Below are 19,569 nucleotides of genomic sequence, written 5' to 3' on the forward strand. Positions count from 1 at the left end.
CACTAAAAGCAAGAAGCTCCGTATATCAAGAAGCCGCAACCGCTATTCCCATCCAGTTTCACAAACGTTCCATCTCATCACGCAATATAACCTACAAGTTGCTAGGGGAGGGGAGTTTAACCGAGAGCCTTACTTGTGCAGCCCTTGCACGGTTGATTTATGTAGGAGTCGGATGATCACGTCAGTTCCATTTTTAGTATTTCTATATCTTCATCACTTCATGCTGTTGCTCAATAATTGTCAGTGTGCAGTTTTGTCAGGAAATAATTATGTTTATTCTGTGAGAGTCTTTGCATGTTCTTCTTCATATTTTATAAGTTCCCACTCTGAGTCACCAGTACCTGAGGGACAAAGGGAAGGAGGAATCAGAAAGAAAAAAAAAAAAAAGACAGTTGCTATGACATTCCATTAACTTAGCAGAAAGAATTATTTTTGACAATTTAAAGCTACATTCCTCTTTATTCTGTAAAATTGTTAAATGTCTTCATTTAGGGCTGCTGAGGGGAAAAGTATATAACTGAACACACACACACAACTCCACTTTCATTACGGGATTATTTAAATGCCATTTTAAAACTGTGATCTCATTGGCCAACTGAAACAGCAAGACAGGCAGGCACTGTACGTGTAGCAAGAGACATCCACAATGCACACCTGTGTAGCAATATGGGGGACATGAGTTGGCCAACTATTAGCCAGCACACAGATCCCAGAGTGATGGGTATGGTATGAGACGGGGGGGCAGGATCACTTACTGGGGTGGAGGGGGTGTTTCAAATATGGCCTCAAAGATTCCTCTTTATTTGACTGCATAAGGAAAGCGTGCATATATAGTGAAATTCAGCCTTGTGCAGAGGGCCAGCATAAACTCTATGCACTATGCTGGAGTGAGTTTCACCCATAGTGCATAGTGTCACCCCATGGACAAATATCCCCCTCCCCCACATCAGTCCTAGTGATATTAGTGAAGAGGGGGTTTTGTCCCCTCCCCCATCTACTTACATGCTACCTCCTCATTCAGCTTCCCTTAATTTGGATACACAATGTATTTGTGCCCCTCCAGCCATGTCTGCCCAATGACCTTCTCTTTATGGACTTACAGATTCATACGAATTTAAGTCCATGTGATATACGGAAGGACAGACCATCTAGTCTGACCTCCTGTACATCACAGGACATTGCATTTCACCCAGTTACCCCTGTAATATCTTGTGTTTGGCTAAAGCCTGTCTTCCAGAGACAGAGAATCCACCTCAGCCCGTGGGAGTTTCCAGTTTGAATTTGCCCAGCTTCAGCTTCCAGCTTTCCCCCTTAGATGAAAGAGCTCTTTGAGCACCCGGTATTTTCTCCCCACAATGATACTCATAGACTGTAATCAAATCACCTCACTCCTCTTTTTGATAAACAGGTTAAGTTCTTTAATTCTCTCAATGTAAGACATTCTCTCTCGTCCTCACATCATTTCTGTGGCTCTTTTCTGCACCCTATCCATTTTTCAACATCTTTTTTTAAAATGTAGACACCAGAACTGGACGCAGTATTCTAGTGTCAGTCTCATCAGTGCCGTGTACAGAGGTAAAAATCACCTCCTTACTCTTACTCACTATCTCCTGCTCAGACAAGGACAGCACCAGCCCTTTTTGCCACACTTAGCACACTGGGAGCTTATGTCGAGTTACTTGTCCACTATTACCCCATAATCCTTTTCGGAGTCACTGCTGTCCAGGCTACAGCCCCCCTTCTGTAGGTCCAGCCTGTGCTCCTTCTTCCTGGATGTACAACTCAGCATTTAGACGTATTAAAATGCATTTTGTTTGAATGGGCCCAGCTTCCCAAGAGATCCAGAATGTGCTGTCTGAGTGCCCTGGCCTCATCATTAGTCACCATTCTGCCAGGCACAAATTTTATCAGCAATGATTTTATATTGACTTCCTGATCATTGATGTAAATGTTGAATAGCATCATGCCCCATACTAATCCCTGGAGAACCCCACTTAAAAGTCCCCATTCAATGATTCCCCATTGACCATTACTTTTTGAGATCTGTTAGTTAGCCAGTTCTTAATCCATTTAACAAGTGTTCCATTGATATTGTATAGTGCTAATTTTTGTTATCAGAATGCCATGCAAATGCCTTAGAAAAGTCTAAATATATCTATCTTTGCAGTTACCTTTACTAACCAAGCTTGCAATCGCATCAAAGAATGGCAAGACCTATTTTCTATAAAACCATGTAACTGGCATTAATTATATTCCTATCCTCTAATTCTTTATTAAATTGATTCCTGTATCAGCTTTTCCATTTTTTGCCTGGGATTGATATCAAGCTAACTGGCCTAGATGACCCAGGTCATCTTGCTTGCCCTTTTGGAAGTGGCATAGGATTAGCACTCTGCCACTCTTCTGGAATATTTTCCCAGCATTCCAAAATGTATTAAAAATCAACATAGTCAGGCCAGAGATCTCCTCAGCCAGCTCTTTTAGGACTCTTGAGTGCAAGTTATCGGGGCCTGCTGATTTAAAAACATGTATCCCTGTCAGATTTTTTAACATCCTCCTTAGTTACTAATGGATGGAAAATACTTCATCAGCCTCATGTAATATGACCACATCCATCTTGATTCTTTCCAAAAACAGAAACATTTATTGAACATTCTTCTTTTTCTGAACCATCATTAACAATTTTACCATCTCCACTTATACCACTGCTAGGATTTCTTTTGTTCCTAATATATTTAAACTCCAATTAGTTCTACCAGCCATGATTTTTTCCCTGATCTCTTTAGCTTCTCTTATCAAGTTTCTACACTTCATAACTTCTAATTTATATTGATAGCCATCTATCTCCCTCCCCCACCCATTTGTTAGATATTGCTTTTTTATTTCTAATTGCTGAATTCACCACTGAACTAAAATAGGCTTTTAGCCAAAGTTGTCCACTTTCTCAATTGTAGAATCATGGCTTTTGGAGCATTTAATAAACTCTTCTTTAAAAACGCCCAATTTTTATTCACATTCTTCTGTCTAAATATTTCGTCCTTTCTCCTTAGTTGTCCTCTCCCTCCTTGGTTCATCCTTCCATCTGCTGTGCTCTCTTCCCTCTTGGTGCTAGCGGAGATTGGTCTTCTTGATCTCAAATTATTGCCCATCTTCCTTTCAGTTTCCCTCTTTAAGGATTTGTTCCAAACCCCACTGAGTTCCCCTTTTTTTCCCCCTTTTAAAATTATTCTGGAACCTTCAGCCCAGATCAATTCAGAGAAAAAAATGTCCTGTCACTGTGACATATATCTTTAGATATATATTTTCAGCACTGATTGTACCCAGCAGTATGAGTCAAACTGACAACAACTACATTTTCCACCAGTTCTCCTTTCCCAACAGACGTGCAGCGCTCTCGAATGGCTGCTGGTGAAAATAATGAAGAACATGAATAAGTAAAACAAATCACAGCTCTAAAAGTTTTGTGCATCTGTTCCTGCTTTTTCTTTATGTGCTGGCATTTTTTGATCTCCCCCCCCATTGTCTCCCCGTTCATCTCCATCTTTAATTCTCTCTGGTTCCTTCCCCTGACACCCTCCCCCCTTTTAATCTTTTCTTGCCAGTCTCTATTTTCATTTTCTCGCTCTAAGCATAACAAGATTTCCCCTCATACAGGAGCAATTTCTCCCTCCTAGCTGCACGTTTTTGGTGTTGGAGTCTGCTCCATTCTGTCATTCTGCCCATTTCCCACTGCTGTCTCCTACCCACACACCTTTACTCTGCCCCTGTAGGGACGCCACCCCCAGACATGCTAGCTCTCTGTGTAATGCACTTGGGGCACTGGGTATCACTTTAAAGACTTGCACTGAACATTGCAGTAGGCCATACCCCTCTAGCTCCCCCTGGGAGAGAGGCACCCATCTCACTTGTGCTGGCTCTTGGTAAATGGGCTCTTGAGGCCACACTTCCAGCTCCAGCAGTTAAGAAGTTATTAACATCCCTTCTCTGGTTTTCCAAGGCTTTAACAGATTCACATGGGACAGCCCAGTTTCTTTGCACCTCGCAGGCAGGTGCACCCATAGCCCACAGGACCAACCTGATGAACCATTTGACAAGGTCCTTGCCGTCTGGCTAGCAGCTTGGTTGCTGTGCATGGGACGCAGTAACAATACCCCATCCCCAGGCTGGAAAGTCATAGGCATGAACCCCAGTTATATGTTTGTTCTTGCACCTGGCTGGGCCCCCCATAGGTTTTCATGAAGAAAAATCCCCCATCTTTTTGAGGCATTTCCTGAGCTGGAGGACATGCTGGGCTGTATTGGTTGCCTTCAGGTCTTGCTGTTCCCAGCCCTCATGTAGTAGGTGCAATATCCCTCAAGGCTGTCGCCAGTATAACAGTTAGAAGAGAGAGAACCTGGTGGAAGCTTGTGGTACCGCCATTATTGTGAACAAAATGGGAGGAAGTATCTGGTCCCCATGCTTGGGATCAGAGGCCACAAACCTTTTTACCATCATCCTCGGGGTTTTGTTGAATCTCTCATCTAATCCATCCATCTCTGAATGACAGATGGAGTTTCCTAGCAACTTGATCTTGGGTAGAGAGAATAGCTCCTGCATTATCTGAGAAGTAAAGTTGGTCCCTTGATCTGTCAGTATTTCTCAAGTGATGCCTACTGAACAGAAGAGTTCTATGAATTCTGGACAACTGCTGTCACCTTTGCGGAGCACATGGGATGGCCTCTGGATGCTGGGAAACAGTCTACAATCATTAGAACGTACTGATGTTTCGCTGCAACTTTTCTCCAGGGGCCCTACCATATCCATCCCAATTCACTTAAAGGGAGTTTCACTCAGGGGACTGGGACCAAGGGGGCTTTTGAGTCAGGCTTTGGGGTAGACAATTGGCACTTGGGACAAGAGGCACGGTATACTCAGACCGGCGGGTGGTTACCAGCAGCATAATCAGGGTATCAATAATTGGGTCCCCCCCTTTCCTGTTTATCACACTCACTGGGATATGTACAATCTTTCCAGGGTGCAAAGTGGGGCCACAACCTCATGTGCTGCAGTTCTATCACCTCATTGTTGGTGGCAGTAATTTGATTGTAGGCCTTGCTGTCTGTGGACAAAATCTGTGTCACAAGTCAGGCTTCTAAACCTAGCAATGGCAATCCACCAGCTATCATTCTGGTTTGTGACCTGGAGATCCTGTGGATCTCAAACTCCCCTCTCCTAACCAGGCAAGGCTCACTGGTCCAGGACCTGCCCACCAGGAATGGGTCAGTGTCCATGGTCTCCAGTTTTCCTAGCTTATTGATAACTTCCCGAAAGTACCACCAGTTCTGACCAATAATGTCAGGGTAGGCCAGTATCAATGATAGAGCCAACAGGAGGACATCCACATGCTGGGGTAGTTAACTGTAGTTGTTTGCTGGGGTAGGCCTTCATATCCTCAGGAATGCACCGCAGGAAGATTGCATCTCTTGGGATCCCTTCTGCCCCAGCCAAGGAAGTCTGCACCAAAGTCTGGCTGCATCCAGAATCCAGCACTCCTTGCACGTTCATCTCATTGATCCACACAGTTCTTCCTTGCTCTGTGCATGGCTGCCTCACCTTGGCATAATCACATTCCATATAAGGGCATTGTCTTCCAATGTGTCCCGATTGTCCACATGAGAAAACAAAGTCACCAGGTTGCGATCTGAATCCGTTCTCTCATCTGCTGACAACCCTGCCTGCTATAGGGGCCTGGCAGGTAAGTCCTTATTACCCCTTCTGAGTAGCGTGGCCTGGGGCCAACTGCCCTCTTTAGGTTTTTGTCCAGACTCTTCCCAGCCTGTCACAGAGACTCGCCCATAGTCAGGATGGCTGTCCTAACTGCCAATAGCCTGCAGATGAGGGTACGTGTCTCTGATCAGTGGAGGACGTTCTCCCTTGACCGGGCTTCACATCAGGTGGGGACAGCTTCTCAGCCCCAGATTGTCTGCTTCCCCACCTCTCTGGGGTATCCTCAGTGACCGGAAAGTTTTCCATTAGCTGCACTGCCTCTGTCAGAGTCTCAGGACAGTGCCTCAGTGCCCACGCCCATCTCCCAGTGGGGATGGGGACAGGGCACTATTAGTAGCACCCTGGTCAATGAGGTTGCTGCAGCACTGGGAAGCGTGTGGGGTTAACTGAAGCCAACTAACCAATTTCCATTGGGGATTATGAGCCCCCGGGTGGTACTCACTGGGCTAATGATATAATTGGGAGAAACAGGGAGCATGGAGGAAGCTCAGAGACAGGGCCGGCTCTAGGCTTTTTGCTGCCCCAAGCAAAAAAAAAAAAAAATGTTGGCTGCCCCGCCCACCACAGCCCTGGGCTCCCCCCTACATCCCCCTGCTGCCCCAGTCCTAGGCTCTTCCCCCCACACCCACATCCCCTGCCGCCCCAGCCCTGGGTCACTGGTAACTTGCTCCCAGGGCGGGTCATCAACAACCCACTCATGACAGTAGCAGGGGTGGAGGCAGCATTCACCCGACTCCTTCCCGGCGCCCAGGGGGGCCCTGACTCCGCCCGCTCCCCCCTCACCTCCAGCTGGTCCAGCACTGGCACGGTCGGGGTAAGCACCGGGGCTCCCGGGCCATGCCTCAGCCTAGGGTCCCTCCAGCCAGGACTCCTGCCTCCAGGACCGGCCGGGAATTGGGAGGGCAGAGCCGGGGGGGACCGCCCCGGCAGGGCAGCCTCAGAGGGAGCGGCCGGCAGGGAACGGAGCCTCGGAAAGCGGGCCGTGGGCCCCGCACGGCAGCTTCCGGGGCACTGGTCCCCTCTATGGCCCCGCTGCTGCTCCTGGCTGCCCTGCCGCAGCCCCTGGGCAGCTCGGGCCACTTCACCCAGCCTCGGCTGCGGCGCTGGGGGGCGGCCGCCCTGCGGCACTTGCAGGCGGCTCCGTGCGCCCCGGCGGCCCCCAGCCCAAGCGTCCCGTGCTCCACGTGTCAGAGCCCGCCGGATGGCCCGCCAGCACAAACCACAGGGGCCCCAGGGCGCCCCCCGCGCAGCTGCTGCTGGACCCCAGTCTCGGGGCCAGCTTTGGCCACCCGCTGTGGCTCTTCCACCTGGACTTCGGCATCAGCTTGGGGGCCGGGACAGCGTCTACCTGGGTGAGCGCCCACAGGGCCAGCCCCCAAACAAACAAAAAAGGATGTCCCGAATGCCGCTCCTGCAAGTGTGCCGCCCCAAGCACCTGCTTGCTTTGCTGGTGCATAGAGCCGGCCCTGCTCAGAGAGAAGTTGAGAGGGTGAGCCGGGGCTGAGGAGTGAAGGCTCTGTGGAGGCCTCCTCTTGCTGTAAGCTTGCAGTGCACTATGATACTTTGTGAGGAAAATATATATACACACACACACACACATGGTGAAAGGGTAACTGTCTGGTGTGTGTTTGTGACTGAGAGACCACACTAACTGGCCAGGCTATGAAGTACACTTGGGGTATGTCTACACTACGGGATTAATCCGAATTTAGATAATTCGAATTTGGGAAACAGGTTGTATAAATTCGATTGTGCGCGGCCACACTAAGCACATTAATTCGGTTTTTAACCACATTAATTCGGTGGTGTGCGGCCACACTACCCCATTAATTTAAACACAGTAATTCGGTGGTGTGCGGCCACACTAACCCTAATTCGAATTAACAAAATCGATTTAGGCGCTACTCCGCTCGTCGAGGTGGAGTACAGAAATCAATTTTAAGTGCCCTTTAATTCGAATTAACTGGCTCTGTAGTGTGGACGGGTGAAGGGTTAATTCGGATTAACGCAGCTAAATCCGAATTAAAGTCGTAGTGTAGACCAGGCCTTGGTAGCAACCGAGGCACTCCGACATGTGGGGGGCTTGTTTGGGAGTATTAACCCCCTCCCCCCCCTCAGATGAGAGAAGGAGACTTGAGGGGTGACCTGCATGGAGGCAGGAGATCGGGGCCCCATGGACAAGAGGCTGCGCTGGCTAGTAGAACAACACAAGGAGATGCAGAAAACCCAGCGGGCGGAGAGGCAAGCACTTCTGGGTTGGCAGGCAGAGGAGCAGAGACAGTTACAAGAGTTCAGCAAGGAGCAGGCCCAGGGACAGCAACAGCTCCTGCAGAAGCTGGTGAGTTCCCGTGAGGGGACTGGACATGGAACACTGGGCCGGGGACTCTGTAAGATGGCCCCAAGGGACAGCTCCAATGCCTTTTTACTAACCTTTGAGAGGGTGGCTAAGAGTGCCTGATGGGACACGGGTGCATGGGCACTTCAGCTACCCTCTAGTCTGTCTGGTGAGGCTCAGGCAGCCTATATGGCCCAGAACGAACACCAGGCCCATGATTATGATACATGGAAGGCCGCTATTGTAGACAGGACCTGTCAGCAGAGAAATACCGCCAAAAATTCAGGGCAGCCAGATGGAACGGCAGGATACATCCCAGGGCCTTTGCACAGAAATTGTCACACTGGGGCACTCGGTGCTTGCAGCCAGAGAGAAAGGACATTGAGGCTCCATTATTCTGGAGCAGTTTAGACAGAGCCTCCCCGAGACTACAAGGGCCTGGGTCTAGTGGCGCTGACCACAATCATTAGAGGCATCGGTAATGTTAACAGAGGAGCATGTGGAGGCGGACTTTCCATGGTAGGAGCGCCGTACCCCTACGACCAAGGACGGGAAAGAAGGTTCCGGAACCTGATGCAGAAAAGCCTGAAGAGAGGATTCAAGGGACAAGCAAAGGGGGCCCACAATTACCCACACTGTAGTTTGCTGGGGGCAAAGGACACATAAAGAGAGACGGCCCCTATGCGGACTGCAGGGTTCTGTGGGTGGACAGGTGTAAAAGGGGTACCTCGGAAAAGGACGATTCCTGTCAAAGTAGGCTACAGAATGACAAGGGGCACTCTGGATTCCATGGCAACATGTTCCCTTGTTCGGAGTACTCGGATGAGGCCACTGTGGCGATAGGAGGGGGCGACAGTAACGATTTATTGTACACATGGGGAAAAGGGCACTTATCCCATGGCAATTAGGCCTGTGGAAGTAGACAGAAAGTTTAGATGGCAGAGAGTAGGGATAGCAAAGTCATAGGAACTGACTGAAGCCCATTCCCCTTGTGTAAAAGGGGTAGATGATGGGGCAAGAGACCCTAACCGGTGGGTCTATGTAAAAAGCTCATGAGTGTAAAGCCTCCAGGGAGTCTTCCAGGTCATGCATGTGATAACCCTAGACAGATGGTAGCAAGGTCAGAAAGATGGGAGACACTGCAGTATCTGGGGAAGCAAAAAGTGTGTAGTGACAGATCAGGGACACCTAGAGGAGGAGGAGGGCAGAGGCTTGGCTGACTCCCAGGGAGAGAAAGCCCTGGACATCACAGGGTGAAGAACAAGCCAAAGAGAGGGTCCCGACAAGGACGCCTCAACAGGTGAATTTACCCTACTAGTCCCGAGTCAGGGACAAGTCAAGGCCGAGGAGGACAGAGACCAAGGCATTGAGGCTCTAGAGGGATAACTTATTCTGGTGGGTGTCGTCAGATGTTTGGCTGCGTGTGTTCATTCAGCGTGCTGTCCCAGCTCTGCGCAGACAGCAGAGACAGCAGGCCCCGATCGAATGACCCAATAAATCCACAGACTTGGCTCGTAGCAAAGGCATTTGGTCAGGTTTATTTCCGATGAAGCAGGTGCTAATGCCCCGGCTCAATGGTTACAGGTACACTAATACATGTATGTCAAGTATCAGAGGGGTAGCCGTGTTAGTCTGAATCTGTAAAAAGCAACAGAGGGTCCTGTGGCACCTTTGAGACTAACAGAAGTATTGAGAGCATAAGCTTTCGTGGGTAAGAACCTCACTTCTTGCATCTGAAGAAGTGAGGTTCTTACCCACAAAAGCTTATTCTCCCAATACTTCTGTTAGTCTCAAAGGTGCCACAGGACCCTCTGTTGCTTAATACATGTATGTTCGTGACAACTGACCAGCTCAGTCAGTGGCGGGACTTTCCACTGCCCCCTAGGCCAGACAAAGACACTCCCTCCGAGATACATCTTTATACACCACTACAAATAAGTTACGTATCATCCTTGATGTATTAGGGTGCCACCCATTGCCTTGTACCATGTAGGTGCGATCAAAACATCTCTATTCATCATGCTGTCATCCTGACCTTATCCATAAGATGGATCAACATGTTCCTGTTATCTCTGGAGAATGTGTTTATCGGGGTGTTCTGGTACCACCCTTCTGGAATGTGCTTGCATGAGTGCTTTATGCCTAGCACCTCTTAGGAATAGGTGTTTTTGCAATATCAGCCCTAATCTTGCCAATTCTGTGAGCAGGGCCTGCCTCTTGCTCACAACTTAACTTTGCTTTATATCAGCAAGGTTTTGACTACTTTAGCCCAGGCCTCACACCAGGCCTCTGAAACATGGGCTTGTTTCAGGCCCTCTTCCTACTACAGTGGGTACAAACCAGGGGCAAAAGAAACCAGAATTAAGGTCAGTGGGGAGTGACTGGGATATAAGTGGAAGGAACAGGAAGCAAAGGGGAGCTCTGAAGGAAAGCTCGGGAGATGAGCCTGGGTTGAGGAGCTGGGAAAGCCTCATCTGGCTGTAAGACTGCAGTGCACTGTGATACTTTGTAAGGGAAGAATAAATACACACGAGGTGAAGGGGGATGGTGTGGAGGTGGCAGGAGGGGGGTGGAGGGGTGACTGTGGGACCACACAAACCGGCCAGGCAGTGAAGTACAACCGAAGTGCCCTGTGACAGGAAGTAATTGTATAAAACTGCTCAACCAGTACTAACTCAGCCCCCTGAGCTCCAGTCAGCTCCTCTGGCATCAGCCACTGCCAGCAACAGGTTTTGGGCCACCACCAGTGGCCATGCTCCCCAGGGATACGGTTCCATCCAGAAACTGCAGTGCACATCTTTTCACTCAAATCAAGAAAGTCCAGGCTAGAAACCTTAATGTGTAGTCCTGTGCAGCCACCAGGTCAAGCCCTGAAGTAAGCCCATCATCATCATCATCATCATCATCACTCCCATAACTGCATTGGTCGTTGGGGCACTATCACTGATGAGCAATCAACCAATTGTCTCCACCCCCGACGATTGTGCGTCAGTGCTTGATTCTCCAGAAAATCCATTCCTGTCCACACTTACGTTGTCAATCCATCTCTTCTTCTGTCTACTACTTCTTCTCTTCCCCTGTACTGTCCCTTGGAGGATGATCTTGGATAGGCTAGATGACCTTGTTACATGGCCATACCACTTCAGCTTGCGCTTCTTCATGGTCGTCAGGAGGTCTTCATATGACCCAGTGCATTGGGTGATGATGCTGTGGACCTCTTCATTGAGATGGTCGAAGTAGGAGATGCCCAGGATTTTACGGAAGTATATCATCTCTACTACCTGTATTTTCCATTCAAGTTCTGCCGTAAGGGCCCATGTCTCGCACACATACAGAAAAATGGAGATGACCAATGCGTGCAGCAGTTTCAGTTTGGATTCCAGGGAGATGCTCTTATTCCTCCAAATTGGCTTGAGCTTTGCCACTGCTGCTGCTGTTTGCGCAGTTCTTGCCCGAATTTCTGCCTCGGATCCTTCATCAGTGATGATTGCCCCCAAATACTTGAACTGTTTCACTGTCTCCAGCTCTTGTCCACCAACAGTGATATAAGAGCTGATCCCATCACGTTTGTTTGTCATCAGCTTGGTTTTCTCTGCACTTATTTCCATGCCATATTTTGCGGAGGTTTCATCCAATCGTTTCACAAGGTTAGCACGTTCATCTTTGCTGCCTGCCAGGCTGTCAATGTCATCAGCTAACCGAAGATTTGAGATCGTTTGTGTCCCCGCCCCCCCAATGCTGACTGTGCATATGTGATCTTCTAGGGCATCAGTCATTATGTGCTCCAAGTAGATGTTGAACAGTGTGGGCAAAAGAAGGCAGCCTTGCCGGACTCCAACAGTGGTGCGAAACCACTCTCCTATTGTGCCATTGACGAGAACTGCACTGCTGGCCTTGGCATACAGTCGTTTAATGGTAAGAATAAGCTAACGACCAACATTGTACTTCTTCATGGTTGCCCAGAGAGCTTTGTGCCATATTCTGTCAAACGCCTTCTTGACGTCAACAAAGATGTGGTAGATGTCCTGCTGGTGTTGTAAGTACTTCTCACATAGAACACGAAGGTTGAAAATCTGTTCTGTGGTACTTCTTCCAGCACGAAAGACAGCCTGCTCTTCAGCAATGATATTCTCTGCTTGTGGCTTCAATCTGCTCAATATGACTTTCAACATCACTTTGCTGGGATGGCTAATTAAGCTTATGGTCTGGTAATTTTGACACAATTGCAGGTTGCCTTTCTTTAGCAGAGTGATGATTAATGACTGTGTCCACGTGGAGGGCCACTCACCGGTCTGCCAGATCTTGTTGCAGATCTTGGTGAGTACATCTATTACTATTTCTCCTCCAAATTTCATCAGTTCAGCTGGGATGTTGTCAATACCTGTAGCCTTTCCGTTCTTGAGTGATTTCACAGCGGTCTCCATTTCTTCACATAGTATTGGAAAGTCAGCCTCCTCTGTTGAATCTGGGCTAAGACACTAGGATCTCCATTTGTCTGGTGGTTGTATAGATCAGAGCAGTAGTTTGTCCACCTATAGATGATGTCCCTTTCTTCTGTAAGACTGTTCCCTTCTTTGTCTTGAATTGCATTAGCTTTGGTCCATCTTTCCTTCGTCAGATATTTTACGAGCTGGAAGGCTCATTTGCTATTTTTATTATTGATACACTCTTCAATTTTAGAGCATTGTTTTTCAATCCATATCTCCTTGGCCACTTTCATTCCTTTCTTGATCTTTCTGCCAATCGCTCTGTATTTATCAACTCCCTCAGTGCTGTTCTTGTCTCTCTTAAATTCTCTTCTAATGTCACGCATCTGTAGTATTTCATTTGTGACCCATGGTTTTGTCTTCTTATGATGTTTCCCAAGGATGTCCATTGATGCCTCATTCATTACAGCATTGAAATTGTTGGTCTTTGTTTCTACATCTTCCTCTAGAGCAAGCAGTGGGGCAAATTTTCCGCCGATCATTGCTTGAAATGACTCTGCAATGTTTCGGTCTCTGAGTCTTTTTAAGTCAAACTTGGTTCTGGTGAGCTTTGGCCTGACGATTTTCCTTAGCCACAGCCAAAAATTTAGCATCACAAGGTCGTGATCGCTTCCAATATCAGCACCAGGTAAACTCCTTGATTTAGATCTGTTAATCCCAGAACGAAATCAGTTTTGCACCATGATGTAGTTGATCTGGCTGTGATGTAGACCATTAGGTGCATGCCATGTTGATCGTCTGAATGCTTTACGTGCTCCTAATGTGTTTGCAAGAACCAGATTGTTATAGCTGGTAAACTCCAAAAGTCTCAATCCTCTCTCATTGGTTACCGCATTACAGAAAGGGCCACAATAATCTCGCCAATCTGGCTGTGTATTAATACCCACTTTAGCATTCCAATCTCCCTGTACAATCAGGATATCTTTCTTGTGTACCTTATTGATGATGTCTTGGGGCTGATTGTAAAAATCTTCAATTTGCTCATCGTCATAGTCTGTTGTAGGGGTGTAGACTTTTACCACTGATATTAAATGCTACTTTAGACGGATAGAAATAAGCCTGCTGGACATTGGGCGGTGGCATCCTAATATTGAATTCTTGATATCTTTATGCACAAGAAATCCTGCGCCATTGACATATTTGTCCTCTCCTCTGCAATAGAGTACATGGCCTTCTTCCATTAGCACCTCTCCAAAGTTCTTCCATCTGACCCCAGAGATTCCTAGGAGGTGCTAGGTGTATTGTTCCATTTCATACGTGAGTTCTTTCAACCTCCCTATTTGTCTCAATCTCCTTACATTCCATGTGGCTATGGCAATGTTATCTCTTCCACGGATCCTCTTTGTTGGGATTACATCAGTAGTATACTTGTCGCGTCTGCCCTAGTGGGAGACGGATGGCACAGTCATTATTAACCCGGGCTGCGATCAATCCGGTATGGACATCGTTACCGGATTTCTCCACCAGGTTAGAAATTTGCCCAAGACACACCATATGATGAGCAAGTCAACGGAGTCCATCCTGAAGTAAGCCCAACAGCTGAAAATGTTGCTATAATACAAGGCCCTGAGAGAAAGAGCAAATTCAGAATGTTAACAGGCCATTGTGGATCTGTTTCTAACACACATACATAAGGATGGGCTACGCAAAATGCGTAAGGTCCAGGAAACAATAGATGATCTCTTATGGAATTGTAAAGATGTACCAGCGAGAAGTTTTCCATTCTACGGAAAACGCAAAAGCTTTAGAGTAACAAAATCCCCTTTGCAAGACCTGCCCAGAATACGAGGAAAATGGGGCCCAATTAAAAAGTGATCCTGCAATTCTTTAAGAAGAGTGGGGAAGATGACAAACTTTAAGTGATAACCTAGCCTCGAGGTCCAGTAAATTGCTGTTATAGACTCAGGAAGTGAGTTTTCTGTGCCACAAAACCCAAGATGAAGAAAGGGGTTGCAGGAAGAGACACTACAGTCACTTTGGGATAGAAGAGGCAGGAAGTGGTCCAGGGAGGCAGCAGTTAGTCTGAGGGAGTAGACCTTGGTTGCCAGCCACAGGTTCCCTGGGCTGGACCCCAGAGCAGAGGGAGGGCTAGGGGTCACCTACCAGCCACTGAGGAAGGAGGGGTGAAACCCCCTGAAGTAACTGATGTAAGGACCATGGAGCCAGAGACAAAGGGAAGACCTGCTGTAAGATCATTGGACTATAGCTGGTGGACTCTGTTACACCAGAAGGGATGGACTAAAGTGTGACCTGGAAGTTGCGGGAAGAGAGACCACCACAGTGACAGAGAGACTGTCGGCACGGGGTGCCATATGGGGAGACTGCTGCTATGTCATGCCTGGCCACAAGGAGGTGATCCTGCAGTGTGTGAACCCCTTTACACTCGGGCGAGGATCTGTCCCACCATATACACACAAAATGGCAATAATTTGTTATGAGGGGAAAAGGAATCTGACTGTGAGAACTCCTGGTGACATCCATACAGGGACAACGTGAAGTTGGTGTGGGCATGTTGTATGGGACAAGTCACTGTATTTCCTGGTTTCCTTACGTTTGTGGTGTTTTTTGTTGAAATGCTGATCTTCCTTTAAGGGATGTGGAAGGGACTTTAATTGAGCATTTCCTGGTTTCCCAGTTCCTGAGTTAAGGGTTCTGAAGTCTCATGTACCAGACAGATAAAGATAGCAAAAGGCACTGTTGTGTAGGGCCATGCTTAACTCTAACGATGTCATTTTAAAATGATTTTTATCAGGACAAATGCCCCTTTAAGATACTCTTTGGAGATCCAAATAGTAGCTCTGAGAGACTAACTCTAGAATCATGTTTCCCCCCCTCAATTTCCTCCATTAACTTACACAAAGAGCTGAGAACTGGAGCAATGGTAACTGTTAGCTACATTAGAGTGATGACATGATAAGCACTTGGATACCATGGTGACAAGTACAGTATAAAAACTTGCAGGTAGAGAAAGAGAAGCTGTTAAAGTTCAACTGCAGAAATTCTGATTTCACTTTTAATTTTAGGTTTTACTTCTAGTTTTAGATCTTGTTTTTAATCTTCTGGTAAAGAAAATCATGTTCGTAGAGGATGCTGCATCAGACTTAATAAATTATTTCATCTCACTCAGCTGAATCTTTGACTAACGTGTTCCCTTCTGTGCATTGAACTGGGCACTCAGCTTTGAAAAGCCCATCAGGGCGCTGAAGGGACAAGGAGGGGAGATGAAAGATGGGGGCAGGTGGCCTGGGCAAGAGGGAGTCCTGCCGTAAAAGATCCTTCATGAATCCACACAGATGGCACACTTGGTGCATCAGTTTTCAAGAGTTTAACCAGAAAAAACAGGACCCATCCTTGTTTTTCCTAGAAATTACTGGTCCTTCCAGCCATCTGGAGCTCACTGCTAGACTTTCAGATTTCTGAGAATTCTCTCCCACCAGCTGGTTCTAACTCAGAATTTCTCTCTCTCAGATGTAAACTAGTTGTTCATCTTTAAATGTTGACAGCTCTCCTCAAAATGGCCCTTGTGCTTTTGATAACACAGGCTGTGGTTAATGCTCCCCTTTGCACAGCTCCTACCAGAATCTGTTGTTCTGCTCTGGGTGGTGCCTGTCAGTCCCGGGTTGAGATTTAAAAAAGAGCCTAGAAGAGTTAGATGCCCAAATCCCATCGAATTTCACTAGGAGATGGGCACCTGACTCTCTATGCTCCTTTGAAAATCCCAGCCCCAGTCCCTTATCAAAAGTCCTTTCTGCTTTAGAGTCTCAGAGATTTAGCTTCAGGAGTTTTTAAAATCAGGAGGTCCACTCTGGGAACCAACAATTTTTTATTCTCACTGTAGCGAAGTGAAGACTCACGGTGCGGCACCTCCTGCTGGTTGTCCTGGGAATTAGCTCGATTCCAGCTCGGAGTGCCCTCTGCTGGCCAGTGGCTCACCTGCCTCGGGCCGCCGTGTCCCATCCAGATCCCGGTGCCCCGTACCCTTGGGTTCTGCCCCAGCAGTACCTCTACTCTGGGTCTCCCCTCCCAGGGGAACCCCCAACCCTCTAAGCCCACCTCGCCTCAGTGGCTACTGCCCGTCATCATCCAGCTCCTGTTCACTGGGGCAGACTGCAGTGTAATGGCCACGCATCATTGGCAAGGGGGGTTTGGACCTGCTGCCTTTCCCTGCAACCCAGTACTTCTCTAGGCCTTCCTGTCAGGCCGCAGCCTGGGAGGTCGCCAGGCCTGAGCTCCCCAGCTCAGCCTGCCCCTTCCCCAGCACTGCTCTGTCCACGGTACCCTTTGCTCCTTCAGGCAGCTAGGTCCATCTCTCTCCTGCTGGTTGTCCTGGGAATTAGCTCGATTCCTGCTCGGAGTGCCCTCTGCTGGCCAGTGGCTCACCTGCCTCAGGCCCCCATGTCCCTCCCGGACCCAATCAGCCTACCTTTTCTCCTTGTTTTTCAGGAGCGGGGTAACTGCCCCACTACACCCATCTGTGCTGAGTTCAAATACTCATAGCAAACCAGATGTTCTTCAACGAATAGGTCTCTCTGCTTCCTGCATGAAGTCCATGTCTTGCTTAGGGGCACAAAAACACCTTTGCACTGAGACAATGCATTCGGGATCTATCAAACCTGTGTACTGCCTGTATTGCTTTATAAGTCAGAAACCTGGCCCTCTTACAGGCAGACTTGGAGCGGCTAGAGACCCTCCACGTGTACTGTCATCACCAAAACCTGAGCATGAATTTGTCTGGCTTTGTGCACAATGTCACACTCTCGCAAAGATATGGCCTTCCTTCAATCGCTCATTATATTCAAAAGCGGCATTGGCCATGCCGCCAGGATGGCTGAATACACACCATGCTGGCAAACTCTCCATTTATGCGTGTAATGCAGTGGCTGCCCTGACCCTATCTGGCACTGCCTGCAGGGCCATCCCAGAGACGTGTGGATTCGCAGGATTGAGCCAGATCTGGGAACTTCACTATCTGACGCCTGGTGCGATGCTATCAACCATGGTCATGCTGGCTGGCACAATGGGCCTTAGTAACCTATGCATGTTTGATGATGATGCTATTGGGTTAGATCATGGGACATTTATTGTATGACTATATTGGGTTAAACCAATAGGGCTGCTGGAAAAACAAGCAGGAAGCAAATCAAGTGCTGGAGCTAAGCCACACCCACCCACCACTTCAGGGGTGTCAGGAGACAATGCCCGACCTATTAATTATGACGATTCTACCTCTGGGCTGCAGCCAAGTTACAAAACGTGTTTGCCAATGCTGGGAGCCAGCAGATCAAAAGGATTATAAAATGATTAAAAAAGACTCTCTCTGTCCAGAGGTCAGGCAATTGTTGGGGAGCTCTTCACACTGGGGTGTCTGAAGAAGCTAAGCTTTCCTGGCCCACCATCACAGGAAGGGAGGGCTTTAGGTAAGATAAAGATGCATGTAGACAGTTTTAAAATCCTTTTCTCTAAATGCTTCATTCCTACTGTTAAGATTAAACAATACTTTGATCTAAGGCAGCTGTTGGGTCACTCTATTCACCACTGGTCATGGACTCCCCAAGGGAATAACCACATGTGCCAAACCCAGCCGGATCTGCTGCGTAAGCACTGTGACACACAGTACTGTAGGGCAGGGTCTGGTTTAAGAGTGGGAGATGTCAGTACCGTGGAATGTTGTTAACACTGCAGCATTGTTACTGCTGCCAGCGTTGCTGTTCTTGGAGCTCCAACGTCAGTTGCACTAGCAGACAGCACAGCCTGTTAATTCCGCAGACCTCGATGTTACCCCAAGACAGACCAGAAGCTGGATTCAGTGGCGAAGGCGCTCGGCCAGGCTTATTGTCGACAAAGCCCGGTACTAGCACCCTGGCTAGTTGTTAACACACGTATGCCCGTAATAAGGTACCCACTCAATCAGCACACCAGGATGCCATCCCCTCAGCGAGTACAAAGTCACCCCTCCTATGACTTCTCCTTTTATCCACTGACACAAACAAGTCACATATTACACTCTAGATGATGAAAGCTACCACCCTTATTCTTGTACCTGCTAGTTCAAACCAAACAGCCTTATCCATTATCTTGTCATGCCAGCCTTCTCTCACAAGGGGTTGGTGCGTTCCTGTAGCATCTCTTAGGAATGTGTTTACGTAGTTCCGTGAGAGGTCTGGGTGTTTTTGGACCATCCTCTCCAGCCAGAAATGTGCTTACGTGCTGTTAGCTAATACAGGCGCCAACTTCCCCTCTAGCCCGGGGGTGCTTGACCCCCCCACACCTCTGCCACAGGCCCCTCCCCTACGCCACCCCTTCCCAAAGCCCCTGCCCCACCTCTTCCCTCCCCCGCTCCACCCCATCCCTGCCTCTTTCCGCCCACGGAGTCAGCACCAATGTTAGCTAATACCTAGCGTGTTATTTTGGTTCACACTGTTAGTTATACCTTGGGCTCCAGCAAGACCTACAGGAGAATCAACATCATTTCACCCCAGGAGAGAGAAAGGCAAAAGGCTTGACACCTGCGGGGGTGCACTCAGAGTCCAGAGAGGGGGCACTTATGATGGTGTACTACATTTCTGAATCGTCTGTCTTAATTATTTGCATTTAAGGGGTTTGTTCTTAAAGGGCGTCATTCACTCCGTGTACAGGGTGAACACAAAGGCTATCCACCACTTAAGTGCAGTGACCCTGGAACACTTTATACTGGGAATGCTGAAAGACACCTAACCAAACTGTAAAGCAGTGGTCCCCAAACTTTTTACCTTGCACCTCCCCTTATACCCGTCCGCACCCACTATGAGCTGGGGCCGTGAGCAGGACTCTGGCTCCAGGAGGGGAAGACACGGACAGGGGTAAGGGGGCCGAAGCGCTTCAGCACCCCCACACCCCTAGTTCTTGTGCCTATGCTTAAGTGCCATTTAAGCTCTTTGTTAATGGCGGAAGTAGGTCTTAAGTAATGCACAGGCCTTCTCCTGGCTCTTTCTGTAAGGGTAA

Source organism: Terrapene carolina, unplaced genomic scaffold, assembly GCF_002925995.2.
Source record: "Terrapene carolina triunguis isolate 2854851 unplaced genomic scaffold, T_m_triunguis-2.0 Scaffold33392, whole genome shotgun sequence".
Lineage (NCBI taxonomy): Eukaryota > Metazoa > Chordata > Testudines > Emydidae > Terrapene > Terrapene triunguis.